The 7,772-nt window shown below is 37.3% G+C and overlaps 1 pseudogene; it reads left to right on the top strand.

Moving 5' to 3' along the window:
• Positions 1–300: 300 nt before the first annotated feature.
• LOC104658700 lies at positions 301–1,803 on the top strand (annotated as a pseudogene).
• The last annotated feature ends 5,969 nt before the right edge of the window (positions 1,804–7,772 follow it).

Here is a 7,772-nt window from a genome sequence, read left to right as displayed (position 1 = left end):
CTCATCATTATACCACCGGGCTCTCAACTGCTCTTGAGCTACAGCAAACAATCTCCCTGACCTGTCTGTTGGCTTTGCTTCCACAAGATTTAAAGTCACAGGCAGGGACATGCTCACAACTCAAAAACCATGAGGCAAGGGAAAGTCACTTAGCATCAGATGTAAGTCAAATTTGACACGGTCTTTGGGCTGCACTGAGGTAGACGTTTTAGTTCAGCCACCCCTCAGCTGCTGAGGCCTCTGTTGCATCCCATGGAAACCTGGGCCCCCTGTGAAGCTTTCTCCCTTTGTCTCATATTCATGCCCACCAATGACAATGCTAATACACCAACTGCTGGACTTAGCAGATTCAAGAACAAAGAAAAGACAGTAGAGAAATGAGGCATCGCAGAATAGAAGTCAATGTGGAGCTGAGGAAAGCTAAGAAGGAGAAATGTAAGCTTATTTCCTGATGATGCCACTTCTCCACTGCACAAGAACTGCAACAACCAGCATAATGTAAATTGATCTGTTGATGACACTGTCCAAGGTATAAATAACAACAACGTGGGAAAGTTAGCTGTAAGCTACTCAAGCTGCCAAGAAACTACCTTCTAGAGAAAACCAGTCCCCCATAAACAACATAATCCAGGCTGGTTTGATTCCAAAGTTTCTGTCCTTCTTGGGAAGAATGGATTGTAGTCTCGTTCAGTTTGAATCTGCTTGGGTACTCACTCACATCGTTTCTGGGGCATCAGAACAGACCAAGGCTGTGGTAGACGGAGGTGCCATCCCAGCATTCATTTCTCTGTTGGCATTTCCCCATGTTCACATCAGTGAATAAGCTATATGGGCTCTAGGAAACATTGCAGGTGATGGTTCCGTTTTCCAAGCCTTGGTTATCAACTGCGGTGCAGTTGACCCACTGTTGGTTCTTCTTGCAGTTCCTGATACATCATCTTTAGCATGCAGTTACTTACATAATTTTACTTGGACATTTTCAAACCTTTGCCACAACAAGAATACTCACACCCCCTTTAGATTCTGTTGAGCAAATTCTTCCTACCTTAGTTTGATTCCTGTGTCATGATGATCCAGAAATATTAGCAGATATCTGCTGGGTTATTCCCTACCTTTCTGATGGTCCAAATGAATGAATTCACATGTTCATGAAAACAAGAGTTTTGCCCCAACTTGTGAAGTCTCTAGGAGCTTCTGAATTGCCATTTGTGACTTCAGCCCTAAGAGCCATTGGTAATATTGTCACTGGTAAAGATGAACAGACTCAGGTTGTGATCAATGCAGGAGCGCTCACCATCTTTCCCAGGCTGCTAATCAACCCCAAAACTAACAGTCAAACATCACAGCTGGCCACCAGGACCAGATACAGCAAGTTGTGAATCATGGATTAGTTTCATTCTTCATCAGTGTTCTCTCTAAGGCGGATTTTAAGACAAAAAAGGAATCTAGAGGGGCTGTGACCAACTATTCCAGCGGTGGAACAGTTGAACAGATCGTATACCTCATTCATTGCGGCACAATAAAACCACTGATAAACCTCTTAACAGTAAGAGATAGCAAGATTATTCTGGTTATCCTGGATGCCATTTCAAATATCTTTCAGGCTGCTGAGAAACTAGGTGAAACCGAGAAACCTAGTATGAGTAAAGAGTGTGGAGGTCTGTGTGTAAGGCTTTGTGAAGCTTAATTTGAGAACTATTTCCTGGTAGAGGAAGAGGAAGATCAGTTGTTGGGCCAGAAACTACCTCTGAAGGCTGTATGTTCCAAGTTCAGGAGGGGACTCCTGGGACCTTTAATATTTAGATCATGTAACTGAGGCATAAAGTTGTGTACTATGTTTGCTATAGTTTAAAGTTGTGCATTATGTTTGCTATAAAGTTGTGCACTATGTTTGCTATAAAGTTGTGCACTGTGTTTGCTATAGTTTAAAATTGTGCACTATGTTTGCTATAGTTTAAAGTCATGTACTATGTTTGGAATAGCTTGTTTTACTGTTTCTCTACTAAGAACTCTTTTTAAATGGGGTTTGTTATTGTACCACTTTTTATGTTGAAACTATACTTGAACAGTTCCAAATTGTACATACTGTATGAAGCTTGTATTCTGAATGGTTTTCTTATTTCTATATGGAATTTCATATCTCACAGTGTCCTATAAATAAAGATTAAAGTCCTCCCTTTACTTCAAAAAAAAAAGAAAGAAGTCAAATTTATTATGTTTTGTACATAATAAGACTGTTTACAAAAAAAATCCTAAGACAATATATTAAAAATGATTAGACTTCATGGAAAATATCTGCAAAATGATTGGGAACAAGACTTTTATGCAAAAAGTCAGTGTCTTCCACATACAAAAACAAAGAGAAAATATGAGAAATTAATCATTTAAACAACAAGGACAAACATACTGAAATACCTAACTTAAAGTTAAATACAGACCCATATAAAAAACTACAATTAAATTCAGATATGTAACCAAATAATTTAATAAATTAAGACACTCAATATTCTTTAATGGAGAGCCTATTTTAAAGTAGCTCTTTTTTTTTTTTTTTTTTTTACCTCACTTATAATCCTGGATGGATTTGGGTTAATATTTGTAATCACATGACTTACTAAATACTAGGAATTCAGTATGTGAATTAAATTTTGTTAATTTGATTGAGTCTACTCATGTTTTGGAGAGGGGTAGTATTTAGTGGTTCTGTGTGTGTGTGTGTGTGTGTGTGTGTGTTCTGAAAATGGTTTGAAGTCAGTTTATAGAGATATAGATTAGCTTATACAGAGTCTATGTAGAGATATATTGAATTTTAGATACTTACTATACTTAATACTAAACATAAAATAATTAATCAGAAAAAATACCTAAGCTCACAGTAATACCTAAGCTCATGGCATCCATATTTGTACCCAAATAGGTGTTCATATTTTAAATCTGAACTATCACTAAAAATCATGTTAAATTAGCCTAATTCCAACCTGTCCTTATTAAATATATCTTATTCATTGATGCACTCCATTATATTTCTGTCTAATTCAGAAACTAGATTGTTAGATTATGCTTACTTTTTTGTATCGTTTTGTTCTGCTATTAGAGGTTGGGCAGATGATAAAATAGGTTAAGATGGCCCAATCTCAACTGGAAGAACCTCATGACTAATAATCAGCTTATACCCCTAACACAATGCCATAATTGATCAAGATTTGAGGAGAGTAGAGAATTAAGCAAAAATTTAAAAAGTTCAGAACAATTAAGGAACTTTTATCAAACTGCTAGCAAACAAGGGATATACAGTGGATGCCCAGATTATTTTTTACTTACTTTTCATTTCCAGAATTATTTGCTGCTAATTCTAATCAGAAATAGCCTGTCGCTAAAGAATATCAGACTGCCAAAATCCCCGTGTAACCATATGAAACCTTCATATCCTGCCTGATATCACTATTACTGTCCTAAAATGCTTTTGCTACATCTCCAAATCCTCACACATCATCTGCTTGCTCTAGAGTCATCCTGACCCTAAATAACCCCACACTGCGTGCAACCCATTGTGCCCCAATCTCTGTGTTCTCTCAAGAATATGTCGATGTGCTTTCATTATTCATTTCATCCTGGTAAAGTGAGGGGTGGGTTTGCTTACAAAAACAAAACAAAGAACACAACAAAACAAGTCTGGAGTATGTTTTAGTTAGAAAGCTCCCCTTTAGATACAGGTACAGTCAAATGGATCCATTGGTTACTTATATCCTTTTTGGTGATCTCTACTGACTGAAAAGATATTTTTGGTTAACTGAGAATGTTTAAGATCCCATAGTCAACTTGCCTTCATTCCCAGTGTTACATGGCAGCCTCATAAGTAGTTCCTGGTGTGGAAGGGAAGTTTCCCAACGCACTCATTCAGGAGGATAAGACATCCATTCATTCATGCAACAAATATTTATTGAACGAGTACTGTGTGCCAAACACTGGGTATTTGGTGGTCAGTTAAAAAGGACAAAACCCCATGTTTTCATAGATTTTTACACCCTGGTAGGGGGAAACAGATAATAAACAAAATAAATAGATAAGCCACTTTCTGGATCTATGTCAGACTATTTCAACGACATTGTTCCTTGAGGACACAAAGATTACAGTGTCCACTGACTTCTGGCTGGTCAAGATCTTATTTCTAGGAATTTTCTCTGCTACTTTTCCTTCTTGCTGGGTATAGCTGCTCCAGGGTTTTTCTTTGCTACTACACACAATTCCAGAAATGTCTACAATTTAATGAATTTCTGCTAAAAACCATCCTACCCCCAGCAAGGCCCATTAAACACACAAGAGGTACAATGATTGGAAAAGAAACACTGTTTATTTTATTTCAAGAAGAAGTAAGGTGAGAATGTATAATATTTATGAAATGTTTATGATGTCATCCAAAACTATCATACACTACAATAAATACAGCAGCTGTTTCTTCCACCATTTCACTGCTCAACTGTTTTAACGGGCAATTCAGGTTTTAATATTTTCACTCTTTACCTTTTTATGATGCCAATTGGCCTAGTGATACACTAATCAATCTTCATGAAAAATCTCATTACATAGCCAGTTAAATACAATAAATCATATGTTCAAGATATAAAAAGATAACACACATTATTGAAACAACTTTATCAGAAATGAAAGATGAAACTTTATTGGGCACTGTGAATCTGGCGGGTGTGAAGGCTCTAAGCTCTGAGCTCAAAAGCTAAATTTTTAATTTGGCTCTTTTTGGAGTGATGGAGTTTCTGTCTGTTTTAACACTTCTGGTGTGAAGATAAGTTTTGCAGAATTAGAGATAAGTTAGCATTGCTTTCAAAGTATTTGCACTTTGTCTTTTTGATAAGTGTCTTTTGAGAACAATAAAGAGATTTATTTCTGTCAAGTACTAGTGAAAACATTGAGTGTTCTCAACTGCTTTGGTATGTTATCAAAGGCATGGTGTATATGTGGCAGTTGAAGTCTGAAAGATGGGATACTAGATAAAGTTTGGCAAGCAACAGAGAGAGTAGAGCAGGGAGGGGAGAAGAAGAGAGGTAATAAATCTTCCATTTGTCTTTTTCTAATGGACTATATATTAAGAAAAATCAAACCAAGCATATCTGTAAGAGAATGTCAATTAACGTCAATTAATGTCAATTGATTACGGTACTTTTTATAGTTCTGTGAAGGGCAACCATTTTTTAGAATATAATTCTGTATCATAATCAGTGAGTTTGCTAATAGACATTCTCTTACAGATATGGTTAGTTTGCTTTACTGAAAATACTGGCTTTTTATAAAATGTAAATTTACCCTTATAGCTAAATTAAACACTTACTGACTTATGATAGAGAAACTGGTAATGACCATTTGCCTATTTAGGAGTTGAAAATAGAAGGATTACATGTCATTTAAAACAAAAGATTTGTTCATATTTGTTTCTCTCTCTTTTTCTTGAGTATTAACCTTCAAAACACAATGACACTTTATCTAAGTCAGCACTCTGCACACTGTTGTCCATGACTGCTTTCTCTTGGCCTACACAAGTAGAGGAACTGAGTGGATGGGTTTCTAAATCTTTAGAGCTATTTAACAGAGCAATTTAATACCTGTTTAATAAAAAATAGGAGCTATTAAACTTTATGAATTTCATTTTTTCTAGTTATTTATTCTCACTGTAGTTTACAAATGTATTTGTCTGCAACATAAGGAAGTTTTTCTTTTTTTAAAATGCTCCTTCACCAAAGATAGAAAATAAAATAAAAGACAGTAGGTATGGGGAAATGGAGGTTCACTTTGTTTTCTTTTACTTATAAAGGAAAAGTTTTTACAAAAATTCTACTATAGAGGTTAAGACAATTTCTTAGAGGATCTTTTCTTCCTTTTACCTCTTTTTCTTTCCCCTTTTGCTTTCAAGTGTAAGTAATTTGCTCTAGCATTGATTTCACTGGGTCAAATACATGGCTTCCAAGGTCTTCTGCGAAGCAATTTTTTTCTACTTTACTTCATTTGTTCATTATTTCAACAACTTTCCTTAAAACTTTTGACATATGCACATATTTAACAGCACATTTAACGCATATTTTAACCTTAACTAGAGCCGATTTCATATCCTTGGTAATACAGTAGTAATTGGTTGCTTATCTCTCTTTTTCATTCCCGCCATAGATTTATCCATACTCAGTGAGTGTCAGTTGCAGAATGTAGCCTTTGTCAAGCTTTCTTTTCATAGGCTTTCAGTGGTTTAGAATTACAAATAATGGAAACATTCTTGCAATCACAAAACTATACTGTCTCTCTGCTATCACATCAACTTAATGACAGAAGCAAATAGTTATGTATGTTTAGGTTTCTCTACTTCTTCACCCTGTGCATTGCCACAGCTGTCTATGGATAATAAGGATATGCAGAAATATTCAAGGAGCAAAGAAAAAGAATAAGTAAGGAAAGCTCTCTATTTTCAATCACATGAAATAATCAAGTTATTAATCTTAAGAACAAATTCCTGTTGTAGTGTTGACAACTGGAAGTTAGATATCTAACAAACTAGAAAAATACCCTCAAACAACAGCTTCTGACATACGGAAACTTAGTTAAAAATCTGATTATAGCCTTTTTTCTATTGTGTTTAAAACTGTTATAGGTGAGTGTATTAGTCTATTTTCACATTGCTAATAAAGACATATCTGAGACTGGGAAGAAAAAGAGGTTTAATTGGACTTACAGTTCCACATGGCTGGGAGGCCTCAGGAACATAGTGGGAGGGAAAAGGCACTTCTTATATGCTGGCAGCAAGAGAAATAAGAGAGAAGCAAAAGCAGAAACCCCTGATAAACCCATCAGATCTCATGAGACTTACTCACTATCACAAGAATAGCACGGCAAAGACGGGCTCCCATGATTCAATTACCTCCCCCGGGTCCTTCCCATAACATGTAGTAACTCTGGGAGATAAAATTCAAGTCGACATTTGGGTGAGGACACAGCCAAACCATATCATTCCACCCCTGCCCCTCCAAATCTCATTTTAAAACCAATCGTGAATTCCCCACAGTCCCCCAAAGTCTTGACTCTTTCAGCATTAATCCAAAAGTCCACAACTCAAAGTTTTATCTGAGACAAGGAAAGTACCTTCCTCCTATGAGCCTGTAAAATTGAAAGCAAGCTGGTTACTTCCTAGATACAATAGGGGTACAGGTATTGGGTAAGTACAGCCATTCCAAATGGGAGAAGTTGGCCAAAACAAAGGGGTTACAGGGCCCATGCCAGTTCGAAATCCAGCGACGCAGTCAAATTTTAAAGCTCCAAAATGATCTCCTTTGACTCCAGGTCTCACATCTAGGCCACGCTGTTATAAAAGGTGGATTCCCACCATCTTGGGCAGCTCTGCCCCTGTGGCTTTGTAGGGTACAGCCTCCCTCCTGGCTGCTTTCACAGGCTGGTATTGAGTGTCTGTGGCTTTTCCAGGCATATGGTATAAGCTACCAGTGGATCTACCATTCTGGGTTCTGGAGGACAGTGGCCCTCTTCTCACAGCTCCACCAGGCAGTGCCCCAGTAGGGACTCTGTGTGGGGGCTCCGACCCCATATTTCCCTTCTGCACTACCCTAGCAGAGGTTCTCTATGAGGGCCCTGCCCCTGCAGCAAACTTTTGTCTTGGAATCCAGGCATTTCCATACATCTTCTGAAATCTAGGCAGAGGTTCCCAAATCTCAATCCTTGACTTCTGTGTACCTGCAGGCTCAATACCGCATGGAAGCTGCCAA

Source organism: Rhinopithecus roxellana, chromosome 6, assembly GCF_007565055.1.
Source record: "Rhinopithecus roxellana isolate Shanxi Qingling chromosome 6, ASM756505v1, whole genome shotgun sequence".
Lineage (NCBI taxonomy): Eukaryota > Metazoa > Chordata > Mammalia > Primates > Cercopithecidae > Rhinopithecus > Rhinopithecus roxellana.
Note: the sequence above shows the minus strand (reverse complement) of the source record. Positions and strands in the feature narration are given on the sequence as shown.